Genomic DNA, 26,779 nt, shown 5'->3' on the forward strand with positions numbered 1-26,779 from the left:
GTACCTTGGTTGCAGGCACATCCCCAGTAGGGGGTGTGCAAGAGGCAGCTGATCGATGTTTCTCTCTCATCGATGTTTCTAACGTTCTATCCCTCTCTCTTCCTCTCTGTAAAAAATCAATAAAATATATTTTAAAAAAATAAAAAAGAAAAAAAAGTCTGTATGGCAGACATTATTAGTTAATATGCATTAAGCCTCTCACTTTTAGAAAAAATTATAAAATGAGGCAAATGATAACCCAGAGACACTGTCAGAACCCAAGATTCCAAAGGACTTACCTGACTGTGCTTACTCAAATGTGAGAGAAGGCAATTGCGATTTTAAATATTTTAATAAAAATAATTTTAAATTATTAATGATTAATCCAAAACTTCATTCCTAGAACAATTTTTATAATCCAAGTCCTTTTGAATTTTCAATTTTAGACTATATAAAATGACATTAAAATATTGATACATTATTTTTCTTCAGTTACAGAATAATAAATGGATTGACAGTCTAATATTTTTAGAGACAAAAATTTTACATTCATAGTAATTAGCCAAATGTCCAACCATTTTTTTTTGAAATGCCAGATGGCAGAGTTTTATGGTTTTATTAACACAAGTACAATGTGCACACAAGCTGTCTACTCATTTTCTTCCCCGCGCAGCCTGGCATTGGGATTGGTGACTGAGAGCCAGCTGGGCTGCTCTTTGCACAATGGCTTTGCGGTTCTTTGAGGAAACATTGTGAGCAACCTCAGCACAGGGAGATTTGTTGCACATCGGCGGCACTTCAAACTCCTTGGCACTGTGGACCAGGAACTTCCGAAAGTCACTGGGCAGCATGTGCTTTGTGTTCTAGTTGCTCCCGTAACCAGGCTTGGGCATCAAGATCTGTCCTTGAATCTTCTGTGCACCCCATTGTCAATGCCTCTAGGTTTCTGCCAGTTCTGCTTAATCTTGACATATTGGTCTGACTGGTATCAGATGAACTTGTTGGTCCTCCTAAAGACGATTTGGGGCTTCACAAGGGGTCTGAGGCAGCCACAGAACCAAGGAGTATCTGGCTGCCACCTCTGTAGGAAGCACTGAGGAAGAGTCAACCATTCTAATATTTAATAATGAAATAAAAATAGAGCTAATTGATATTGTGTTCCCTGAAAGCAAAACAAGAGTTTTATAAAATAATTGAATAGAGAAGGAAACACTAATACTTACCAAGTATCACTTCAAAAGGTGTTAACATTTGTTATCACAAACGAACAAAGGAAACATATGAATGTATTTTCAAAATGCACTTGGTTGTAGTGCTTATTAATACACACTAAAAACAATGAAAATGCCAAACTTACAGCATAAGTAAGTCACAGGATGTAATGCACAGCATAGACAATAGAGTCAGTAATATCATAGTGACTCTACATGGTGATAGATGGATACTAGACTACTTCTGGTGAGCACTTCATAAGGTATTTAAATGTTAAATCACTCTGATGTACATCCGAACCTAATATAATATTGTATGACAACTATACTTTGATTTATAAAATGCTTTACATTCCGGGGTGGGGGGGGGGGGGGAAGAAAACTACATAGAAAATGGATATACATGTGAATGTCACATGATGGCATACTAGAGACACTATCAAATCTTCATGAATAAAACCAGAAGAATAGAACCATGTTTTGTATACTGGTATCAATATGTCTCTTCCAGCTATTAAATGACATGAACTAATGATATTAAAAAAAACCTCACAAGATAAAAGTCACATAATTTTGTATTCTTGAGCTATTTTTCCCTTGAATTTGCTGATTTTCTTATAAAAATTATTTGAATTAGCATTCATTTTAGAGATAGATTGATAGATAATCGTGGGCATATACTTATTTCATGCCCAGGTTTCATGTCCTTTATCTCCAAGTATTATAACATTTCTATGCATTCCGTTTTCTCCAATTACTTATAACATTGGGGATCCTACTAGAAGATTAATTTCTCTTTGTAGAGAAATTCCTCTAGAGAGCTTCCCAAAACCATTTTCTTATCACCCATCTACCCTGTTTCACGGAGGCTTAAGGCCACAGTCATTCAGAATCCGTTCAGAAGGAAGAGGAGTCTTGCAGCCACTGAGCTGCAGTTGCCTAAAGGACGGCCCTCGGCCCTCAGGTCTCAAGGTTGCTGCAGGGAAGACGCTTCTGGGCTTTGTTTTCCTACCAAGGACCAATGCAGTTTCTTGCGGGTTTTGTTTTTTTGTGTGTGGAGTGTGTGCATCGCCTTATTATATCACACCTTACCTTGCACACTGGTATTTTCCGACTTAGATGTTAGTGTGTTTAATCACTGCTATCCTGCCCTGATTTTATGCCTTCTGGTTGCCTTAGAACTGGCATGCTACTCCAGTGCTACTGGGTGTCAGTGGTAAGAATGGAAGGGTAGACAATCTGGCATAATCTTAGGGCATTTCCTGGACAAATCAGCTAAGCTGTTAATTGTTTTTTGTTTGTTTGTTTGTTTACTTGTTTTAATCCTGGAGAATGTTGAATAATGCCGCCTTAAGCTTGTATTTAAATTAGAATTTATGAAAAGTCTTCCATTACGTTACTCAAAGAAGTCTCTGAATGTATTTGGATATTTCTAATTTTAAAACAGTGAATTATTGGAGAAAGAATAATGTGTTTTGGTTCATAATGTGTATTTTTCTCTGTTTATTCATAGAAAAAAAATGCACATGATTGAAAGAAGAGTGGGTGAAATACTTTGAAAAATGCAAGAGTTCCATAAAAATGAGTTTTCGTCCTCTGTTGGCAGACACAAAAGCAGGACTGTCCAGAAAATGAAGTGAAATCAGAATTCAGGACAATGATGCAATACTAATTAGTGAGTTTTATATGCATCGATAGAGAGAAAGGAATGGGAGAAAGCACAGGATAGCTGTAATTGTGCTTTGTTTAACTTAGCCGTTTAGTCCGCCAGAGCTTTTACAACTAACTAGCTCTTTTATGGCTATGACATCTTGATGCAGTGGTCCTTTTCTTTTCCTGACTTGGCTGCTTTTGTGCACATTTCAAACGTTTTTGATCAAATGCATGTATACAGCCCAATGTTTTCCCCCTGAAAGCACTGTCCCTTGACGAAGGAAAGCGTTAAAGTAGCTTTCATCAAGGATAAAGGTATGTGGAGGGGGGGGAGGAAGCTAGGAGGCAGGGCCCAGGCTCTATCTGTAACAGTTTGAAAGAGATTTGAAGGGAGATGACATGACCATTGAAAGTCTGTTGACTGGTCAAGGATTGTGCATCTGCACAGTGGAAAGACTACTGAAATAGCGGAGATTCCTTGTGTGGTATCGGTCATAGGGCTATTCCTTTTTCCCCCCTCACTTGGATGAAGTAAAATGTGAGGTTCCTGCCCAAACTCTGGGCCCCTGTCCCCCTCAATGCTGGCAGTGACCTGCACAGATAGGATTGTAAATTCACATAGAGATGGCTGTCTCCCCTGCTTCCCCATGCTGTGTGGTTATGACCTACGACCTTCTGCTTCTCCCACAACATAAACCTTTCTTCTTAGGGAAAAAAAGGAGGAGGGCTGAGCTAGTAAGGATAGAATATATTACCTCATTCTATTTGAGGCCTTGCAATGGCTCAAGATTAACTAGACCACTGAATATTCTCATTTAGCTAAATAGGCATGCAGTTCAAATTGGATCATTTTGTTTCATTCAGCCCAGGAAGAGATAGGAACAAAACACATTGAAAGAAGATACAAGTAGTATTAATTGGACCAGACATTGTAAAAGCAATCTCATCAGGATAATACAACAGTTTTGTTAAATTTGGGACTCTGTTATTAAGAAGAAAAGGATTTTTTATTTGTGAATTTGAATTTTTTACATCACCATATGAATATTGTATTCACTTATGATGAACCTTTATAAGGTATTTATAATGTCTATAATTGATAATTGTTATTTGTGCAACATGGCAGAGGAAAAGAATAATAAAGATAGTATAAGAAAGTAGTCATTTCTTATAAATACCATAATAATCCTATTCATAAATAAATTGGTGATAAATAGTATATTCATAATAAAAATATAGCCTTTCTATTTTAGTAGGCTATTGTAAAGACCACCTGAGACAATACATGTAGATTCAGTTATTGGATTATTTTATTGTTTTTATTATGTTTACAAAACATAAATTGTCAGGCTGTTCTTTGAAATGACTGGTGTTTGTCCCAGGAGGAGTTTATGCTAGTGACTTAGCAACTTGTAGGCAAAAGCTGTAGCCAGTTGCCCAGGAAATGGTTTGTGGAACATAGGATGGAATATAGGAATGTTGTAAAGGAGAAAAGTCACCTTTATTTTGAGAAAACACATTCACAGACCTTTGTAGGAGAAATCAGCCAATATTATTCTAGGTAAATATATAGATCAAATAAATTATACATTTTAGAAAATGTCAAGAAGAAATGTCAGAATTCACCACTTTTTAATATTCTGCCTTAAAACTTGAGTATTTAATTTCAAGGAAGGTTTTCTCTCCTTTTTATCTACCTGTATATACATATATCATCTATCTATCATCTGTTTATATCATTTACCTATTATCTATCTATCCACACCTCTCTCTCTCATCTACCTACTTACCTATGTACCCACGTACATGTATAGATCTACCTCTCATTTATCTATAGTCCTACTTAAATAAGCTTTTATTATTCATTCTAATAATTTACTTTTGGACTTGTGATGGAGTATTTGATTAGTCCCAAATCCTTAGGACACTATTATTCGAGATTTATGTAAGGCCCTCCATCATTTCCGCCCTTGTTTCATCATTTCTTTCTTCTTTCTTTCCTTCCTTCTATTTTAACAACTTCTCCACTTACATTTCTTTGTCTCCATAGTAATCATACTGATACATTTGGTATGCATAATTTATTTGCCTGTGCTTTTGTTTCATGTGCATATACATTACATTTACATAAATGCTGTTACATTATAAGCCCATTCTATTTATTTTCCATGTTTTCAAACCCACTCATGTCTCTGTATTTAGATCTAGTCTTTTTTGCTAACTACTGCACAGTATTACACAGTGTTCATGGGCCACATTTGATTGTCCATTCCTCCCTGGATTGCATTCAAGTCACTTCTTCTAAAAACTACACTGGGGTGAACATTCACATATATTTTCTCATACTTGTTCAAGAATGGCTCTGGGATATGCAACTCGGGAATGACTTTATTTAGGTCGTAGGTAGCATGTACCTACACTGAATTTAACATGAAGCTGACACATTGCTCTTCAGATGGCCAGCCCGTTGCAATTCCCATAAGCAGGCAGTTCAGGAGAATTTTCATTTCTCCATTTCTCCAGCAGCATCTGCATTTTCTGGTTGTCTAACATTTCCCTACTCTAGTATTTCCTATTATTCTAATGAGAACTACACATTATTATGCCTTTGTTTTAGTGGCCTTCTTTTGTGAGTCTTTTTTGGTTGTTGTTGTTGTTAAATGCTTGTTTACATCCTTTGCCTATTTTTTTCTTACTTGGACTTGCTGTATTTTTCTTGAGGATTAGGAAGAGTTCTTTGTATAGTCTAGATACAGAGATTAGACCTTTGTTGGTTTCATATATGTTGCAAATGTTTTCTGTGAGTAATAAACAAGCGGTTTATTAACTATGCCCATCATGTCCTTTTGTTGACCCCAAGCCTCTATTAGAAGTTATAGAATTCATGTGCTATTCATCTCTGTTACCTTTTGTTAACCTCTCTTAACTTTGTAGACAGATCTTTCACAATTAGAGCTTTGATTCTTTTGGGGTATGCCTTTTTATATGCAATGGGATAGAAATTCATTTTTATTTTCCCTAATTTATTGAGCCAGTTTTCATATATCATCAACTAAATGCTCAGTTTTTGGCCCATTGATCCAGGTCTTATTTAAAATCCATGACTTTCTATTTTCCTGAAGGTATGCAGGCTAGAAGGCAATGAAGTGACATTTATAAAGTGTTGGAATAAAATATATATATATATATATATATATATATATATATATATATATATATATAAATGTATACCATTAACCCAAAATTCTATGCCCAGGGAAAAGATCATTTAGAAATTAGGGGAGGGGTGCATTTTCACATAGATAATGAAGGAATTTACTGCAAGGAGCATACTCTATAACAAAGGCTTAACTTTTATTTAGGTCCTTACACAAAATATAGAACAGTGTAAATATTATTTGAAGGTGCACTCTGATTACATATGTATATTATAAGGCCTATGTCAACCACTAAAGTTTCTTAAAGAGAATGATAAGTAAATAGAGGTGATAAAATGGAATTGTAAATATTGCTCAGTTAATTCAAAAGGAAATATAGAATGAATGGAAAATAGCTGTCCAGTAGTAGATTTTAATCAACCATATTAGTAATGATATTAAGTGTTAATAGCCCAAGCATATAAATTAAAAGACAGATTGTCAGATTGGAGTAAAATTATAAGAGACCAAATTATATGATATGTATAAGAAATTATCTTAAAATATGAAGATAAAAATAGGATAAAAGTTAAAGTATGGCAAAAGATAAGCTAGGCAAGCCCTAACCAAAATAAAACTGGATTTTAGAACAAAGTATGTTGTCCGGAATAAATACGGTAATTATATAATCACTAGAGGCCCGGTGCATGAAATTCGTGCATAGGGTGGGTGTCCCTCAGCCCAGCCTGCACCCTCTCCAATCAGGGACCCCTTGAGGGATGTCCAACAGCCCGTTTAGGCCCAATCTTACTGGGATCGGACCTAAATGGGCAGTTGGACATCCCTCTCACAATCTAGGACTACTGGCTCCCAACCACTCACCTGCCTCTGCCTGATTGCCCCTAACCGCTTCTGCCTGCCAGCCTGATCATCCCCTAACCACTCCACTGCCAGCCTGATCGACGCCTAACTGCTCCCCGGCTGGCCCGATTGCCCCTAACTGCCCTCCTCTGCCGGCCTGGTCACCCCTAACTGCCCTCCCCTGCCAGTCTGGTCGCCCCCAATTGCCCTCCCCTGCTGGCCCGGTCATGCCTAACTGCCCTCCACTGCTGGCCTGGTCACTCCTAACTGCCCTCCCCTGCAGGCCTGGTCGCCCCCAACTGCCCTCCCCTGCTGGCCTGGTCATGCCTAACTGCCTTCCACTGCTGGCCTGGTCACTCCTAACTGCCCTCACCTGCAGGCCTGGTCCCCCCCAACTGCCCTCCTCTGCTGGCCTGGCCCCCCCCAACTGCCCTCCCCTGCAGACCTGTGTCCCCCCACAACTGTCCTCCCCTGCAGGCCTGGTCCCCCCCAACTGTCCTCCCCTGCTGGCCTGATTGCCCCCAGCTGCCCTCCCCTGCAGGCCTGGGTCCTCCCCAACTGCCCTCCCTTGTTGGCCTGGTTTCCCCTAACTGCCCTCCTCTGCTGACCTGATCACCTCCAACTGCCCACAACTGCTCTCCCCTGCCAGCCATTTTGTGGTGGCCATCTTGTGTCCACATGGGGCAGCCATCTTTGGCCACATGCGGGTGGCCATCTTGTGTCTTGGAGTGACAATTTGCATATTACTCTTTTATTAGATAGGATAAAGGCAACAAATTTTTAAGAAGACATAACACTCTTATGCAGTTGGCACCTAACAACAGAGCTTCAAAATATATTCAAAGAAAAGACAGAATTGAAAAAAAGTGCTATTATAGTCTGAGACTTTAACACTCTATTCTCATTACTTGAATTACTTGATAGAAAGGGTATATAGAAAACTATTAACCCTTTGCACTTGCTTGCTTTTTTCTCGATTCCTTTATTCTACTCGGGATTTAATTTTTTAAATACCCCAGATTTTACAAAGGGCGGCAGTAGAATAAAAAACTGGAGTTTCTTTTCATACAAACTTATTTATTTGGATTTTTTTATATTTCAAATTATTGATACATTCAAAGAGTATAAAAAGAGTTGCTACCAATGCTAACCGTGTCGAGTCACACTCGACATCTGAGTGCAAAAGGTTAAGCACAATAGAAGACTTGAACAACATCATCAACCCATTAACCTAATTGACATTTACAGAATGCTGTACACCCAAGGAAACAGAATACATACTATTTTCAAATGCACATAGAACTTTCACCAAGATAAGTCACAACTGAGCCATAAAACATATCTTAAATTTAAAAGAACAAAAAGGACACAGTTTTTTCATAGCTGATACCTGAATTTTTTTAGAAACCAGTAACAGAAATATACCTGAAAAATACCTGGTTAGTTGCAGATTAGAAAGACACATGGATCAAAGTGGAAGCCCCCGTGAAATTAAAAGAAAAATATATATTAACTGAATGAAAATGAAATTTCAAGGTATCAAACATTTTGGGGTGCAGTTGAAGTAGAGCAAGACTTCAGATTAGTAATCTAAGCTTCCACTCTAAGAACTGCCTTTGCTTATTTTCTAAGTGCATAGATATTTTCTGATTTTCTTGTTTCCTAGTTGAATTCTTTGGTGGTTTGAACATATTTTGTGTTATTTAAGTATAATGATTTTTTTGAGTTTAGAATTATGATTTAGTGTATATTCAATTTTGTTATATATCTACTAGAGGCCCGGTGCACAAAATTTGTGCACTGGCGGGGGGTATCCCTCAGCCCAGCCTGCACCCACTCCAATCTGAGATCCCTCTCACAATCCAGGACTGCCGGCTCCTAAAAATTTGCCTGCCTGCCTGCCTGCCTGATCACCCCCAAGCTGCTCCCCGGCCGGCCTGATTGACACCTAACTGCTCCCCTGCCAGCCCGATCGCCCCCAACTGCCCTCCCCTGTTGGCCCGATTGCCCCCAACTGCCATCCCCTGCAGGCCTGGTCACCCCCAACTGCCCTCCCCTGCTGACCATCTTGTGACAATGTGGGGGCGGCCATCTTGTGGAATGAGGGTGTGAGGGTCAATTTGCATATTACTTCTTTATTATATAGGATATGCATTTGAAATGAACATATACTTTTCATTCATTAGGTTGTCTGTCAATTAGGTAAAGTGTATTGATCATACTATTTATTCTATATACTAGTGGCCCGGTGCACGAAATTCATGCATGGGGGGTGTCCCTCAGCCTGGCCTGCACCCTCTCCAATCTGGGACCCCTTGGAGGATGTCCGACTGCTGGTTTAGGCCCGATCCCCGTGGGGATCGGGCTTAAACCGTCAGTCGTACATCCTTTTCACAATCCGGGACCACTGGCTCCTAACTGCTCACCTGCCTGCCTGCCTGATCATCCCTAACCACTCTGCCTGCTGGCCTGTTTGCCCCCAACAACCCCCCCGCAACAACCTGCTTGCCCCCAACTGCTCCTCCTTGCCATCCTGATTGCCCCCAACTGCCCCCCCCACTGCCAGCCTGCTCGTCCCCAACTGCCCCTCCCACCAGCCTGCTCTCCCCAACTGCCCCCCATGCCAGGCTGCTTGCCCCCAACTGGACCCCCATGCCAGCCTGCTCGCTCCCAACTGCCACCACCACCAGCCTGATTACCCCCAACTGCCTCTCCTCATAGCCTGATCACCCCTAACTGCCTCTGCCTCAGCCCCAACACCATGGCTTTGTCTGAAAGGACATCCAGAAGGTCTCCTGGTCTAATTAGCATATTACCCTTTTATTAGTATAGATAGGGCTTCCCAAAAATGTATACATGCACTTTGAATAATTATAAAGGCAGTGTTTACTAAAATACATTTCATTTTCAAAATTGAAATATCGGCTGTTAAAGTGTGTATACATTTTTATGGGACACCCTGTACTTACTGCTTTATTACTCACATGTTCAACTGTCTAATGAGTGGTATGTTAAATGTCTATGATTTTTATTTTTATTTTATTCTCCACCAACCCCTGCCAACCCCACCTCTGGCCATCACCACACTGTTGTGTGTGTACATGGGCTATGCATATGTGTTCTTCAGCTAATCTCTTCACCTTATTTTATTCAGTCGCCTCCCTCCCACTCTTCCCCTCTGAGATCTGCCAGTCTGCATTTTTTCCCTCTCAAGTGCTAAGTTAGACTTGTTTTCAAGTGGATTCTTACAGTTTCTAAAATTAGTTCTTTAGATATATGCTGCCTTCATGATTGTTCATTATTGGTAACTCTCTCTGATTGATTTTTGAGGGATGCAGCAACTCAAGCTAGTTCTTTGTCAAAAACTAGAAGCCACATCCATATATTTATTTTTATATATTCTCAACAACTCTATCTATTAGCTATAGTTGCCTATTTATGTATATAAATAAACACATATACTAGAAGTATTGACATTGAGTTTTATGTTCATAGCTTTCCTGCTTACATTTTTTGCATACAACACTGTGACTTTTTAACCCACGTATAGTGTCCTGCTGGATGTTTTTATAGGAAAACTAATAAAATATAGGACTGAATTTTCAAAGGCTATTTCTTGGACTTGTGATTGGCCCAATGCCTTTCCATAAGTAGATGTTTCCTTGAATTGTGAAGCAATAATTGGACACTGGGGAGCTATCATTTGTGGGGCCTCTGAGTAAATTCTGTTTTAATGCAAAGCCAAAGTGGTGTGCTGGTAAAGGGTATCTGGAAATATGACTTGGTGTATCTGAATGCCGTGGTTTAGTATGGAAAACACATTTCCTTTGCATTAGGGTATAGCATCTAAAAATTTGGCCATCTGTATAATACTCAATACTTCTGGATTATGTCATAATCAGAGATAAAGGCACATAAATGTATTAACATCTCCAAAGAAGTGCACTGTGTTTCTTGCCCTTTTTAGTTTATTTTCCTAAGTTTTTATTGTATAGGATTCTATTGCAATTTAAAACCCATAATTAGGAGGGGACATTTAAGGAATATGTATATTACTAATTGTGGACTTTCTGAGAAACATTTTTAAACAAATTAAGTTGCTAACCAACTAGTTTAGGATTGAGTGTTTTATCAATCCTAAACTCCCCTACCTCAGCAAAATAGCCTGGAAGTACTTCAGGATGGTATCTGAAGAATGATGCTAGTGCCAATTCACTGTGATCTGTCCATTTCTGGATGCCTGATGGGAACTTTAAAGATCTGAGAAACAAAGTCAGAAAAGAGTTACAAAATTAAAGGTATTAAGAGAGAAGGTTAGTACATTGAAAATGTTTCAAGAAGAATTTACGAGGCTAAAGATAGCACACAGTAGACAACAACAACACACAGGTGTATTTTTTTTGGTAAAAGATTACCACTACCCAGATATATGCATTGAATTATATTTTAGTGTGATTTTGTGATTGATTTGAATTTGAAGAGACATTTAAAAATGTCAGGTCATCTAACAAGCATAATACACATGTAGTTAGCAACATCAACTTAGGTCTTACAAATAACCTTGATTTAAGAAATGAATTAAGATTCTAAAAACACTGTGTGTGTTTAACAATTGGTTTAGGCTTATATACAACTAAGTACAGAATCATTAATTTTTAATCCCTTAACATTAATAGACAACTCAACACTTGCTAGCCCCATTGATTATGTGTTTGGTTTCATGGGTTCCTTTTTCTGGGTGTTGTTTCCTCATCTTGCAAATGGCTTGTTGGGAGACATGGATTTATTCTGTCCCTGAAGGTAGGATGTGCGTTTTCAAAACAACTCAGAATTTTCTTAGTGTCCTATAATTTAGTATAGATTTATTTACTCAAACCAAAAAGTGATTTTGTTCTATATCTGCTACTCCTTTCTCTGCTGGTTTTTCTTGGCCTCTGGATTTTGGTACATTACAATCCTACATAATAAAATGGTAATATGTAAATTACCATCACTCCGCTACGCCCACGATTGGGCCAGCAGGAGGCGAAGGGGGCGGGACTCAGGGTGGCCGGGGTAGCTGATTGGGCCAGCAGGACGCTGAGCTCGCGGCGCCACTGGCGCCGAGAGCTCAGCATCTGTGCCATAGCTGCGCCGGAGGCTTTCGGAAGGCCTGGGGCACCGGCGGACAGCCAGCCAGGTCCCCCGCGATCAAAGGCCAAAGTGGGGGACCTGGCCGGCTGTCTGCTCCGGCGCAAGGCCTTTCGAAAGCCTCCGCAGCGCCGCAGGCTTTCGGAAGGCCTGGGGCACCGGCGGACAGCCGGCCAGGTCCCCCGCGATCAAAGGCCAAAGCGGGGGACCTGGCCGGCTGTCTGCTCCGGCGCAAGGCCTTTCGAAAGCCTCCGCAGCGCCGCAGGCTTTCGGAAGGCCTGGGGCACCAGCGGACAGCCAGCCCGCTGGTGCACCAGGTGCATGATTAAATCATGCACTGGGCCTCTAGTACTTAATACTAGGATGAAATTACCCTCATTTGTGCTCTACACGTGTACTCAATGCAATATTTTGCTTTTGATCAGGTTCCCCTCAGATAAATCTTGTATCTCCAGGTGCTGTGTTGAACCCTGCCTTTGGATCAATGATTGCATTGGGGGATCTGGTTTTTCTGCTAATTCAGTTAGACTGACTATAGTTCCCATTGGTAACAAGTTGGCTCCTCTAGTCTTATACCTAATAATGTACTAATCCTGATAATTATAACTTGCTAGTTGGTTCTACTCCCAGAGTATATTTTGACCCGATAGTTTATTCTAAAACATTGTGAAATGATTATAATTTATCTTGTTTTTTGTGTTTATTATATATATATACTAGAGGCCCAGTGCACGAAATTCGTCCACTCAGGGGGGTCCCTCAGCCCAGCCTGCACTCTCTTGCAGTCCGGGATCCCTCAGGGGATGTCTGACTGATGGCTTAGGCTGGCTCCCCCTGGGGAGCGGTTCCACAGAAGGGCTGCTGTGATTGCCAGCGAAGGCCCAGCTTCTGGCTGAGCGGCACTCCCCCTGTGGGAACTCACTGACCACCAGGGGTCAGCTCCTGAGTTTAGTGTCTGCCCCCTGGTGGTCAGTGTGCATCATAGTGACCAGTCGTTCAGTCGATTTGCATATTAGCCTTTATTATATAGGATATCATATATATTTTTATATATATATACTAGCAGCCCGTTTGCACGAAGATTCATGCAATAGACCTTCATTCACCTGGCTGCCTGCACCAGTTTTCTGCCGGCACCGGGGACCCAGGCCTTGGTTGTGGCCACCGCCTTCTGCCTTCTTTCAGGGTCGGGGCTTGGCCCCGGGTGGCGGCCTTGGGATTGGCTGCACCCCAGCCTCCCTGCTACAGATCTTAAGAGCCGACCCCCAGTGGTTTCCTGTGATCCGTGCAGGCTCCCTGCTGGTGCCCAAGGCCGGGAAAGCCTCTGCCCGAGGCTTTCCCAGCCTTGGGCTCGGCCGCACCCATCGTCCCTGTTATGGATCGCAGGAGCCGACCCCCAGTGGTTGCCTGCGATCCGTGCAGGCTCCCCGCTGGTGCCCAAGGCCGGGAAAGGTCCTTGCAAGGGTTTGCTGGTGGGCGTGGCTGGTGGGTGTAGCGAAGGTACGGTCAATTTGCATATTACTCTATTATTAGGTAGGATATATATCTATACCTGTATATATGTACACACACACACATACTAGTATATAGTACATATGTATATTTGAATAATTCTTGAAAGTATATATCCTTGAAATATATGTATACATGTAATTTTCTGAAAGTAGATTATTTAAAATTCCTTACAAAAATAATTGATATTTTTTAATGTGCTTTGTACGTTTTATTTGAAAAACGTCACCCCATTGTATTTTGGGCCGATAGGGATTAAAGTCCTGATCTTGTACGCCTTAAAACCTACCTATTGTTGGAGAAAGACATCTTGACAGCAATAATCTTTTATTCTCTTATCTTCTCTCCTCCTCCTGTCCTTCCTCCAGGATGTTCAGGTTAAATGCATGCTCATGAACTTTCTTTTATGCTCAATTTTTACAAAACATTACTCTATCTTTCTTCTTTATTTGTGCATCACTAAGAAAAGACAACCGTAATTATTTAAATATATTTCAAAGAGTAGACACAATCAGTACTTAGGCAGCTTTGGGGAATTAGTGGAAATTCTCTTTTATTTATTGACATTGACCAGTGCATTATGTTTTTCATTATTTATGTGGAGCCTTTTAGTTTAAATCTAGACTCTCTCAAAAAAGGACTAGGGTTTATATACTTAGCAAATGTGCCAAATATGCTTATTACAGATCATAAAACAAAATATTTTTTTGTATATAAACTTACTCACTAGAGATATCTGGTGGAAATCTTTGCAATTTTTGCTGGACTAGAAGTAAAAAAATAAAAAAATAAAAACAGGGCCCAATTGAATCATGATCAACTGTTCAGGAAGCTGGGCCATGTGACCTATAGTGTGGTTCTCTAGAGATTAGTGTAAATGCCCCTCCCTTTCATTCATGTTGCGGGTGAGAGAAAAAATTGGTACCTTTTCCTTTGTTACTCTTTAAAATATAGTGTTAATCAGCAGGTTTGGAGCAGAAGGGAGGAGACATTTTACTATATTATTCTTTGATTATAAACATGGTTTCCCTTAAGTCTAGGCCATGTACCTTATGTCTAGACCAGCTGACACAGTCATTCCAATTCAGTAATGTGTGTATGTATGTGTGTGTGTGTGTGTGTGTGTGTGTGATTGAAGGGATATATATCAAAATATGTATAGCAGTTATTTCTAGGGACTTAATATATGGATGATAGCTACTTTCGTTTTTATATATGTTTTTATTTTTAATTGTATTTATAGTGTGCATATATTATTTTTATAATGATAAAATAATATCTTAAAATTAGAAAGAGAAATTCATAAGAAACAAGAGTAAATAAAATTGAAGCCTTCTTTGTTGTTGCTACTTTTTATCTACATACAGCATAGACCTGGTATGAGAGAGTACAGCAGCTTACCATAAACTTTATTTGGGATTTGGATTAAAAAAATTGAAGAAGCTAAAAGTGTCATTAAAATAAGGATGTTAGAATATGTTAGATTTGGAAAAGACTTTGTAGTTCCAAGCGTTAGCTAAATCATCCCTCCCATATACATGCCCTTTCTTGCTACCCTACATTTTTTACATGACCTGCTAGATTCTCTGTGAAACTGAATGCTCTTGAGGAAAGGGGCATACCTTTCTCATTCTTATTTTCCAAGCATCTGGTATATGAAATATTCTCAAGAAATATTTGCTGAAAAAATAAGTCAATGAATGAATGTGTGGAAGGCTACCTTCATATAGATTTTTATATTAGAGATATTATAAATTCCTCAAGTGGATGATAGTAGATCTTGTGCAAATTTTAGTCTTCAGGTCAGTGTTCTGTTTATATTAAATGCTCAATAAATGTCTGCTAACTGCACTTCCCCAAGAATTAAACAGAATAGTCTATGGCGTGAGTCAAGGCCACCCAGAACACTTGAATCACAATCACATTGCCTCCCAAGTAGCAGAAAACTGAACTCCACATACTGCACCCAACTCCAACTGTATTCTCATATGTAATTCATAGGCTGAAACATTTTTATGACTAACAGAGCATGAGCTTTTGGTGAATTTCTGGCTTTTAGTGATTCACTAAAAATTTTTAAGATGAGATAGCTGTTGCCTCTGAAATTGTCTCCGAAAATAGTATCAAGCCTTCGTAATCAAAACAATAAAACATGTGACTAAGAAGCTCTGTTTCCAATATACTTTTTCATAAAGGCTTTATTTCTTACAATAGTAAATTAAGATCAAGGAGGCTAAATGATTTCTTCAGGGTTACACAGTTTGTCGGTGGTAGAGCAGTACTCCAATGTGGGTCTACTGGCTGTAAACCAGACCTCTTCACTAATTACAGGATGAACCTTGCTATTGTAGTAATTCTGAGAACACAGGGAAGGCAGCAGCTTCTCTCTTCCCAGCCCTTTCTCATTTCTGTCCCCAAGGAGACTGCATTGGATATTATCAACTTGAAGTGATAGGAGGTAAATGAACTTTGTAAAACAAAAAACAGTCTCAGAAAACAATCTAAAGGATCTACAAGTATTACATATCTCTGTGTGATATCTATACATAGTGGCTATCATATACACTGAGTGGCCAGATTATTATGATCTCTGAACACATAATAATCTGGCCACTTAGTGTGTGTGTGTGTGTGTGTGGCCTGGTGCATTTGTGCATGGGTGGGGTCTGGCCAGCCTGGCCAGGGGGAGGGGACATGGGCGGTTGGCCAGCCTGCCTGCTGGTCAAACTCCTGGTCGAGGGAACAATTTGCATATTAGCCTTTTATTATATAGTATATACACTGAATGGCCAGATTATTATGTGTTCAGAGATCATAATAATCTAGCCATTCACTGTATATATGAATATGTGTATATGTCTGTCAGTCTGTCTGTGTATATATGCATCAATATATGAATACTGTATTATGAATAGAGAGCTTATTGCTGTTGAGTTCTAACTTTATCTCTGGGAGGACAAAAATTACTACATCATGACAAGTATGATAATTATCAAAATTGAATAATTGTTTTACTCCATGAATGTTTCTCAGAAAGATTGTCCCAACTTATCTTCACAGGAACCGAAAAGGAATAGCAATCTGAGAAACAATGAAAGAGTTGCACATTTCACAAGGGTGGCTTATAGTATTTTATATTTTAAAATATGTCATGAGTCATTCATCATGGTGAATGACTTAATGCAAAAATAAAAAACCTTTGAGTTTTACTTGCTTTGAGTTTTTCCATTTCTCTTTAAAATAGTCAATGTAAGATTTTTGTTAATTCAAAGTAAGCAAAACCCATTATGTAATTTCAGCCTATATTTGTAAAGAATTAACACAATCTTTGAGTTTCATGATGTTTGGAAGACCAGATACACATATGAAACAAATCTGTGTGCCAGTATCAATAATCACATGTTATAACAAAAATGTTTTATAAGGTCTTTCATTAAAAAAGCTGTCATTTTTGCCGTTTTATTAAAATCAGCACACATATGGATGTTTGATCTATTGACATATTGAAAAGGATTTTGAGGCCAAAGACCTAGGCCCTGTGCCATTGAGCTGAGATATCGTCACTTCAGGAGTTGTGACTAGCTCTGTATTCTCGTTAATATCATGCCAGGTTCATACAGTTGCTTCTGTGTTTCTCAGAATTCAGTCCCCCTGTCCAGACTTAAAGGATAAAAAATATAGAGCTGTGAAAGAGTAATGCAATACGTGTAAAGACATTTACAAGATTCGAACCTTATCTAGTCCCCAAAGATTTGGTAAAATTTAGAGTAGAAGGGAGGAATCGATTAGGGATCTGGCAATAGTTAAAATATAAAAATTCAAGACTCTATGTTATTGCAGTTAAGTGAGAAAATTTCAGGAGGAATTAAAGACATTTGTAGCTTTTCCAAGATCATTAAATAATATTGATAAAATATTATAAGCTAACTTTTCCATTTCCAAAGCTCAGTAATTGACTTTTAAAATCTAAATGCAATAGTTTTAGAACATTTTACTTTTCTAGAAAAAAGGTATTCTCTGTTTTCCCCCTATACATTATTAAATATTAATATTGAAGTATTAAACTTCAATGAATGACAATTGTTATGTTTCTTTAAAAAATAGTTCTGATTTTCTAATGTTTTGGGAGGGCAAAAATTCAATACACCACTTAGAGTGATATTAAAATATGTCTGATGAAAAACAAAGAAAGGTTGTGGAACCTATCCCATTTCATGTACAATAAATTTTGGATAGTGCCAACATTTATTAAGATTGTCTTCCTCATCTTTCTACTGCTTTGAACATAGAAGACTTGAGAGACTTTCAATTTAACACACACACAGTTTATCTGGAAATATACATAGTATGTTTCAAATATTATTGAGTGACTTCATTAACAGTGATTTACCATCACCCAAGTAATAAACTGATAGTCAAACAAAATTCAATAAATGTACACTTTCACTTCTTTCATCTAATCTTTATTCTAAATTGAGGTGTTTTGTTTTCATTGCATACGGGTTAAGGATTCCACGTATCAGACATTTGGCTAACTCCAATTGACAATTATCTTCATGTCTTATAGGATTTAAGGAAAAGTTAGAAACTTGAGAAATACTCTTTATAAAATTAATCTGTCCTAGTTTTCACAGTTGCATCATCTCAGGTGTATTACATTTTCATTCAGTAACATTGGCCATGTACTCTCTCAATCATAGTTTCCACAGCACAATTTCATGTTTAATGATGAAGAAAAGAAGAACATTCTGTGGTAAAAATAAGTTTGAGGAAACTATTAGTTAAAAAAAGAATTAAACAGGATTTTTACTCATCATTATTAATAATGCAAGATTTCCCAGATATTCTAACCCAATTTAGTGATTTCCAAAACAGTTGATAGAATGTGAAGCATATTTGCTCATATAATTTTTTGGAAACATCTTAAGTAATTGATATTAAATAATTGATATTATAAGCAGATCATACTTCTCTCAATCTGTTTTGGGAAAGTTAATAAAAAAACAAACAGTCCTACTCTAGGGTTATTTTTCAGCCATCTTCTCCCTCTTTTTTATTATTATTATCATTTTTCAAGGAGATTAATATACTCATCATATTAGAAGAAAATAAAATTCCATTCTTGAAATTGCAGTGTGTATGTGTGTGTGCACATAATGTCAGGCCCTTACATTTTTGTATGTGTGTGTGTCACTATGTGTTTCATGCATTCCTAAAATGCCATATATCATGGAACTCTAGAAGTGCTGCTAATTGTCAGAAAAAATATGAATGTAACTAAACATTCAGACAAGTCATGGTATAATAAAGCCAAAAGGGTCAAACATCTGAAACTAATTTTTTTCAGTTAAAAATTGATTAAGACTTGATTAAATTCCACTTGAATAATTATACTCATTTTATTCTCATGTTTTCTCTATGGGAGTGAGGGATGTGCAACAATTATCCCTCCACAGAGGCATAATCATTGGATTAAGGTCCAAGAGACCTTTGTTACATGAATACTTTGGAAGGATCATTTATCAGGCCCAATTTAGGTAACAAGTGTATGACCATGTGCAAGTCACTTAAGCTTTCATGTCCTCAGTTTTTACTTTTTAATACATAAAATGAAATGACTTAGCTCCAGGGAATCTAACAATTTTTTCCAGTCCCACGTTCTCACTCTAGAATATAAATTTTGGGATGCTTTTGAGTTACCGAGAGAAACAAAAGTCAATCTTTCTTCAATAATGCTATAGGTAATGCTCTTATATTCATGGATACGATGCCATCTGAGGATATAAGTATTTCTACAGTGTGCAAAATATTCTACTTTGGGAGCTATCTATGAGGAACAAGTATACTCCTACAAAGTAGGTTCTTTTATGTATGAAAAAAACAGTGCACACGGCCCGGGGTGTAGATAGTTGTGTGTGTGTGTGTGTGTGTGTGTGTAAATTTGTATTTTCTTCTGCAGCTACAGAGGATAGCAAAGAGCATGGAACCAGGAGCCTGCCATCTGAGTTCTGTGACTGTCCCTGCCTGTCTGCTCTGTGACTTTGAGCAAACCGTTTTCAACTCTTACAGCCAGTGTCCTCATGTGTAAAAAACAAAAGCTGAACTCAATGCTACCCTTTCTAGCATTATAATTCTATATAGACATCTTTATCTATATCTATCTATCTATCTATCTATCTATCTATCTATCTATCTATCATCTATCTATATCTATATATCTAGATCTAGATATAGATATTTGAGAAGCATGCACCACCCCCTTCCCAAAATTGATGTAACAATACCTATTTCACAAGTCATCTTTGGTAAAACTCTTGGAAATTCTCAGAGAACTGACATGATATTTTTAGAGTATTACATCTTCTGTTCCAGATTTATCTTCTGAAAGCTCACTGAGTAAATAACTGTTTTTACCAGCACACTCTGTGGTTTCTGCAGTTGGAGTGCTATCAGTGCTATCACCTTGTTCCAGGAAGTGTCATGGCAACTTAACCTCAGGATTTTTGACTAGGCTGCTTGGAGGAAGCTGCCGGGCAACTGGCAATGACCTGGGCGTGGGAAGGTTATGAAGTTAACATGGGAACAGATGCTTCAGAATCTTTCCCAGAGACCACGTTTAAGGATGACCACAATTGGTTTTTATTTCATTCTTTATTACTATAAAATAAATCCAAACTAAATAAGCATCTAAAAGCAATAGTAAAATTAATGTGAGAATACCATATTCAACCCCAGGCTGCTTTGTTTTACAAAGACCAAAGTTAATACAATGAATATGTGGGAGGAGGTTCCAGTGGCCATATTTCTTTGTGCACCTTGGAGTCCAAGGAGGACTTGGACAAGGACCCAAGGGCTGGGAATGCTTCAGCTCCATGGCACTTTCAAGCAGGTATAGTCCATCAATGGCAGTCCAAAGAGTAGAGGCCACCTATGAAAATGAATCATGACTGAAACCCCTTTATAAGGTGTTCAAAGCATGTTCAGAAGTGATCTCTTTATGTAGGAGCTGCAAGCCTTCCTAGAAGCCTATGCTATCAACCCCGCATATGCAGTGTCCGGCAAGTACGACCACTTTTAAAACAGAAGTTTTAAAAGATACTGGTTTCTTTCTTTCGTTCACTATTATCAGTAATGGGTGCTATTTCCCTTATAGCTGATATGATACTTCCTCCTTGGATCATTCCATCCAGGTTACTGTTTCTGTATTATCTTTGCCTTTTTCTAGAATAGACTGTATCCAGAGAAATAGAATATATTTACATTTATTTGTTTTGTTTCATATAAAAGCAGGATGGGTAGGAGTCATTCAGGAGAATCTCTTTTTGTCTAAATGTGGATGCCCTTCATATCCCCTGTTGTGCATGCTGTACTCATTGTTAGCTCTACCCACCCATCCTGATCTCAGGATACCAGCACCCTCCCTATTCCTGTAACCTTGCATTGGCACATTCTCTTCCACCTCCAGGTATGATGTCTTTCTGTTCTCCAATTTTAATCCTAAGATCTCAAGAATGATACAGCTTTCTGACCTCTTGTTTCCTTTTACCAGGTGGTAAAATGCATGTATGTATGTGAGTGTTTGTTTAACAATCATAAAATAATATTATTAATCAATCATATTAATAATCACTGATTTCTGCATCTGTTTTGTTACTGGTCCACTTGTCAGTTCCATGAAGGTCAGGGCTTTCTCTTTCACATTTGTATTTTATATATATACTAGAGGCTTGATGCACAAAATTCATGCAAGGGGCTCAGCCCTCCCAGCCCCGGCTGCCTTGGCCCTTGAAGCCCCAGCTTCATCCAGAAGGGCGTCCAGACAGTAATTCTGCTATATATATATATGTTGATTTCAGAGAGGAAGGGAGAGGGAGGGAGAGAGAGAGAGAGAAACATCAATGATGAGAATCACTGATTGGCCGCCTCCTGCATATTCCCTACTGGGGATGGAGCCTGCAACCTGGGCACGTGTCCTGACCAGGAATTGAACCATGACCTCCAGGTTCATAAGTTAATGCTCAACCACTGAGCCATGTCAGCTGGGCTGTATTTTTTTGTGGCCAACATAATGCCCTGAAATGGAAAACATTCATACTCAATAAGGGAGTAAAGTAAATGATATTTGTAGCTTTATGCAGTGCACAAGGTGAACATTTGATAAAAAGATAAAGGGAATTCAGTTCTGGTCCTGAGGTTGGTTGGTTGGTTTTTTAATTTTTTGTATATTTTTTGTTAAGATTTGCCTTAGAATTGGAAACTAAAACAAATTGAGGTAATGGGATGTCATTAAAAATTGCTTAACTTGGAGATTTTGAAGTAGAATTACCCAAGATCATTTCCCCTTGTGCTCGAATACATCCAACATGTTTAGCTGGGAGAAAAGGACCTAGACTGGAGTGGAAATACTTATAACACTAGGAGGGATGCCTTTCAGTGAGGAAGTCGGTGATTACCTGAACATCACCATAAGATTATGTTACTGGATTGGATGCTCCCATGCAAAAGAATAAAAACACATGAAGACTAGAAGCTTTTCATGCACCCCTGCTTTGGGAAAGGATAGGAAGCATGGATATCTGAGTATCAAGGTCATGGACAGCTGGGGGCGATTTCCTTTCCGGCTTCTGTGTGTCTGTGTTAACATACACGGTGTACTTAGTGAGCGATCAAGAGAGGTCCACTGTTGTTGGCTTTGGTTAAAAAATGCCCGTAACAGGGTTCAGTGAGTGTGCTAAATCTATATGCAGCTTCTGTAGAAAAAAAAATCCAGGTTTGGTTTTCTAATGGAAATAAAAAATTTCAAGGCAGTCTGCTTCACATAACCCTCTGCAATGAACAGTAAAATGGCTGTAAGGCAGATCATTTCTTTCCAGATGGAAAAAATATGAGTATCTGTGTAGCTCTGTTCTAGCTGAAAGTTTCTGCTCAAGCTGTTTATTTAAAATTTATATAGTGCTGCCCTGGCCAGTAACTCACTTGGTTAGAGCATCATCCCCGTACGCCAAGGTTGCTGGTTCAATCCCCGGTCAGGACACATACAAGAATCAACCAATGAATGCATAAGTAAGCTGAACAATCAATGTTCCTATATTTCTTTCTCTCCCCCACCCTCTCTCAAAATTTACATACCACTTCGGAAGATATTAGATGATACCAAGTGGAATAAACATTTTTGTTTTTAGATAGCTAGTGCTCTACCATAATATGTATTGTATAAATACGGGGTGACCCAAAAATGTATACACACACTTTAATTATACAGGCAGTGTTTATTAAAATGAATTTCATTTTCAAAATTGAACCATCAGCTGTTAAAGTGTGTATACATTTTTTGGAACACCATGTATGATACAAACAAGAAAAGTTTTCGATGTTTGGTATCCTATCTAATAAAAAAGTAATATGCAAATTGACCATACCTCCGCTACACACACAAGCCATGCCCACCAGCCAATCAGGAGCAAATATGCAAATTAACCCAACCAAGATGGCTGTAGCCACGGAGCGACCAGGAGGCTTGGGTTTCCCTAGCAATGGAGGAAGCCAAGTTTCCTGCACATCCTGGCCAGTCCAGGCCTCTGCTCAAGGCTACAAAGTTTCAATTATAGAAGATAAATAAATCCCAGATACCAGGGCCTCCACTTGGGTCACTGGGGGGCGTGGCCTGCCTGGAAACCACCACAGGCCCCTCACCCAGGCCGCCCCATGCCCCAAGGGACCCTCCACCCTGATCCAGGACACCCTTCAGGGCAAACCAGCTGGCCCCCACCTGTGCACCAAGCCTCTATTCTATCTAATAAAAGAGTAATATGCAAATTGACTGTCACTCCATCACACAAGATGGCTGCCCCCATGTGGACACAAGATGGCCGCCACAAGATGGCTAGCAGGGAAAGGCAGTTGGGAGGGATCAGGCCTACAAGGGAGGGCAGTTGGGGGCAATCAAGCCTGCAGGGAAGGGCAGTTGGGGGTGACCAGGCCATCAGAGGAGGGAAGTTGGGGGTGACCGGGCCTGCAGGGAAAGGCAGTTGGGGGATACCCAGGCTTGCAGGAGAGAGCAGTTGGGGGGGACCAGGCCTCCAGGGGAGGGCAGTTAGGGGTGACCAGACCTGCAGGGGAGGACAGTTAGGAGCAATCAGGCTGGCAGGGGAGCAGTTAGGCATCAATCAGGTTGGCAGGGGAGTGGTTAGGGGGTTATCAGGCTGGCAGGCAAAAACAGGGGCAATCAAGAAGGCAGGCAGGTGAGCAATTGGGAGTCAGCAGTCTTGGATTGTGAGAGAGATGTCCTACTGCCCGTTTAGGCCCGATCCTAGGATCGGGCCTAAACGGGCAGTTGGACATCTCTCAAGGGGTCCCAGGTTGGAGAGGGTGCAAGCTGGGCTGAGGGACACTCCCCTCACCCCCGTGCATGAATTTCGTGCACCGGACCTCTAGTATTGTCATATATAGCTTACCTATATGCATGCAATAATACCCTTTTCATTACTTATATAAATATATGAAAACCATATTCCTTCTACCTGAAGAAAGAAAAAAATGAGTCAGTGAATTGGTAATAATGCCAAGAAGAAATGTGGCACCTGGAGTCTTTCTGAATTGAGGATAATCCTCATTACAGGTGAAGTGGCACAGATCATAGGTCAAATGGCTAGAGGCAATACAATGATTTATCTAGCAATAGTAGCTTGTCAGCTTACCTCTCTACATATGTTTTCAACCTTGTTGCAATATATGTTCTCTGCTACTGAGATGATAGGTTAACACAGAACATGTTCTCCATGCTTGGCTTTAAGGTGAAATTTTGTTTTCAGAATTAAGGAATCTTATTTTAGCTATTTGGAGCATCATTTCCATAGTCAATATATTTTCTGACATTTGGATCCCTGGAGGCCCAACAGTATTTTCAGTGCTACCAATTGTTGAACTCTCACTATGTCCTAGCTAGCTAGCTGCTGCTCTAAGTGCTGTGGCATTACTTAGGGAAATCATTGCTGGTGCTGAAAAAGCACCTTCAGATCGCAGTGGCTTAAGTGTCGGTGTATTTCTCATTCATGTCAAAGTTTAATTGGATTTTTCGGAGACAGCCTTTTACCTGGTGATCAAAGATATTGGCTCTTTCCAACTCTGTTTAAAATGGTCAGCAAGCAAACTAAGAGAACAGACTATGCCAAATGTTTTATGGCAAGACCTGCAAGGTCTTCGAATCACATGCCTCTGGTAGGAACACAGTGGTGTCATCCCAACCTAAATGAAGGGGAAGCTAGGCGATGTCATCTTGAGAATCTAGGAAGAAAGAATAGGGTTGGCAACCATCTAGCTAGTCTTTGCCATGTTACTGTTTGTTTAATTCTCTCAACCTAGATACCATTACTATCCCCATTTCACAGATGAGATAACTGAGGCACAAGGAGTTTCATACATATACCAAGTTTTACAAGGAGTGTATGGCAGGGCTGAGAATTAAAGCCAGGAAAATTGTCTCCAAAGCTTAAACTTCTAATTATTATAAACATGAAATTAAAATTAGGTGTCATTAAAATCATAAATGCCTTTATTTACTAGACATTATTATGTATTCTTTTCAAACCTAAGAGGAAAATGATTGCTTCTTTAACAGATTACTTCAGTGCTACTTATTTTATTCTCCTCCTAATCTTCTATGTGAATATATGTGTGTACAAGTGTGTGTATGTGTGTATTTTGAGTATTCAAGCCAGAATCCTGAATGTAAGATTTTTTTATTCTACTCTACCTTACCAACTCCCACCCCTCCAATTATAGCTGGAAAATATCGAGAGAGATTTGGGGATGTCTTTATCCACCCTTACCTCCAGCAATGTTTTTTTCAAATTGTAGCCAGAATGATCATTTAAAACACAATCTGATCATGCAATTGCATTGCCTAAAACCCTTGAAGCTCTGGCCATTGTGGCTCAGTTGGTTGGGTGTACTCCCATGCACTGAAAGGTTTCTGGGTCCATCCCCAGTACAAGGCAAGCGGGAGGCAGCCAATTGATGTTTCACTTTCATATCAATATTTCTCTCTCTCTCTCTCTCCCTCTCTCTTCCCCTCTGTCTAAAAATCAATTTAAAATCTTCAAAAATGCCTTTGAAGGCTTTGGAAGTACTTGGAATAAAGTAAGAATAACATGACAAACAAGACCCCACATTGCTTGCCCCATGTATCTCATCACACATGCCTCTCTCCCTACCTCTCTCAATATGCATCCGCTATGTTGGTATTTGTTGTGTCACAAAATATGTCAGGCTTTCCAGTATTGAACATTCACATGTGCTTTTCTTCTCTCTGAAAGAATAATTATTTACTCTCCTTCTAACTCCTACATATCCCTTGGGTATCAACATAAATGCTGCTTTTTCAGAGATACTTTTATAGTGAATATAAATCCCAGACCAAAATAGAGCTGCATTTTTGTTTAAGCTGACCAGCAGTTAACCTGGCTGAACTTCGATTCCACCTTCTGTTCTTCTGCAGCTGGCAGCAGTGGAAATAGGCACTCCGTTCTCCCACCTTAGCTGGGCGGTGTGCAGGCTGCCAGTGTGTGCTCACCGACCAGCGCAACATGTGGGCTCAGCCTCTGTTGCTCTCTCCTGGGACTTCCCAGCACTTGGCTGCTGCTGTAGGAGCCCTGACGTCTTTCCTCTGGTTCCTCAAGGTCAGACTTCTCTCAAAGATGTGGCCTTTACAGTGGGGACTGAAATTTCCCTCAGGAGAAAAGTTGTAAACAGGAGAATCTTGTTTGCCTCCAAGTGTGTGTGCATGTGTGTGTGTGTGTAAATACATATTTTGTTCAGTGTTCATATCATTTTTTTATAGGAGGTTTTTTTTTATATGAGCCAATTCACCATTACCAGAAGCACAACTTGTAGTCAAACCAAAAAAATAATAGCTGAGTACCAATTGCATGTCAGATACTCTAAGTGGTAGCAAGCAATAATGTCTCTGATCTAATTGGATATATGTTCTGCTATGGGAGGGAAGCATTAAATACTTACCCAAATAATTAATTGGAATTGTCAAAGGGGGCATGAAAGTGATTTCAAGGGGACATGAGACTATACCAGGGGAACATTGTCTCCCAAGTTGATTTATAAAAGGCTTCCACAGGAATGAAGTTAACTGGTATTTGAGAGTTCTTAGAAGTTAACTGCTCAGGAAGATCAGGGTCAGCTGGAGTGGAGTAGGCATTCCATGTGCAGAAAGGACATTGAAATGGAATATTGAAGCAAGGAAGAAACCTTGACGGAATGTCAATGTGATCAGAGTTTAGAGAA

General features: G+C 39.4%; 1 pseudogene across 1 annotated transcript; it reads right to left on the bottom strand.

Annotated features, from left to right (window-relative positions):
• Positions 1-628: 628 nt before the first annotated feature.
• Positions 629-13,792, bottom strand: LOC307099064 (large ribosomal subunit protein eL32-like; annotated as a pseudogene). The gene is made up of 3 exons: positions 13,773-13,792; positions 10,993-11,101; positions 629-1,072 (listed from the first exon to the last, which is right to left on the bottom strand). The product of its transcript is annotated as a large ribosomal subunit protein eL32-like (transcript).
• Positions 13,793-26,779: the final 12,987 nt, after the last annotated feature.

The sequence above is a fragment of the Cnephaeus nilssonii genome, assembly GCF_951640355.1.
Source record: "Cnephaeus nilssonii genome assembly, chromosome: 5".
Taxonomy (NCBI): domain Eukaryota; kingdom Metazoa; phylum Chordata; class Mammalia; order Chiroptera; family Vespertilionidae; genus Cnephaeus; species Cnephaeus nilssonii.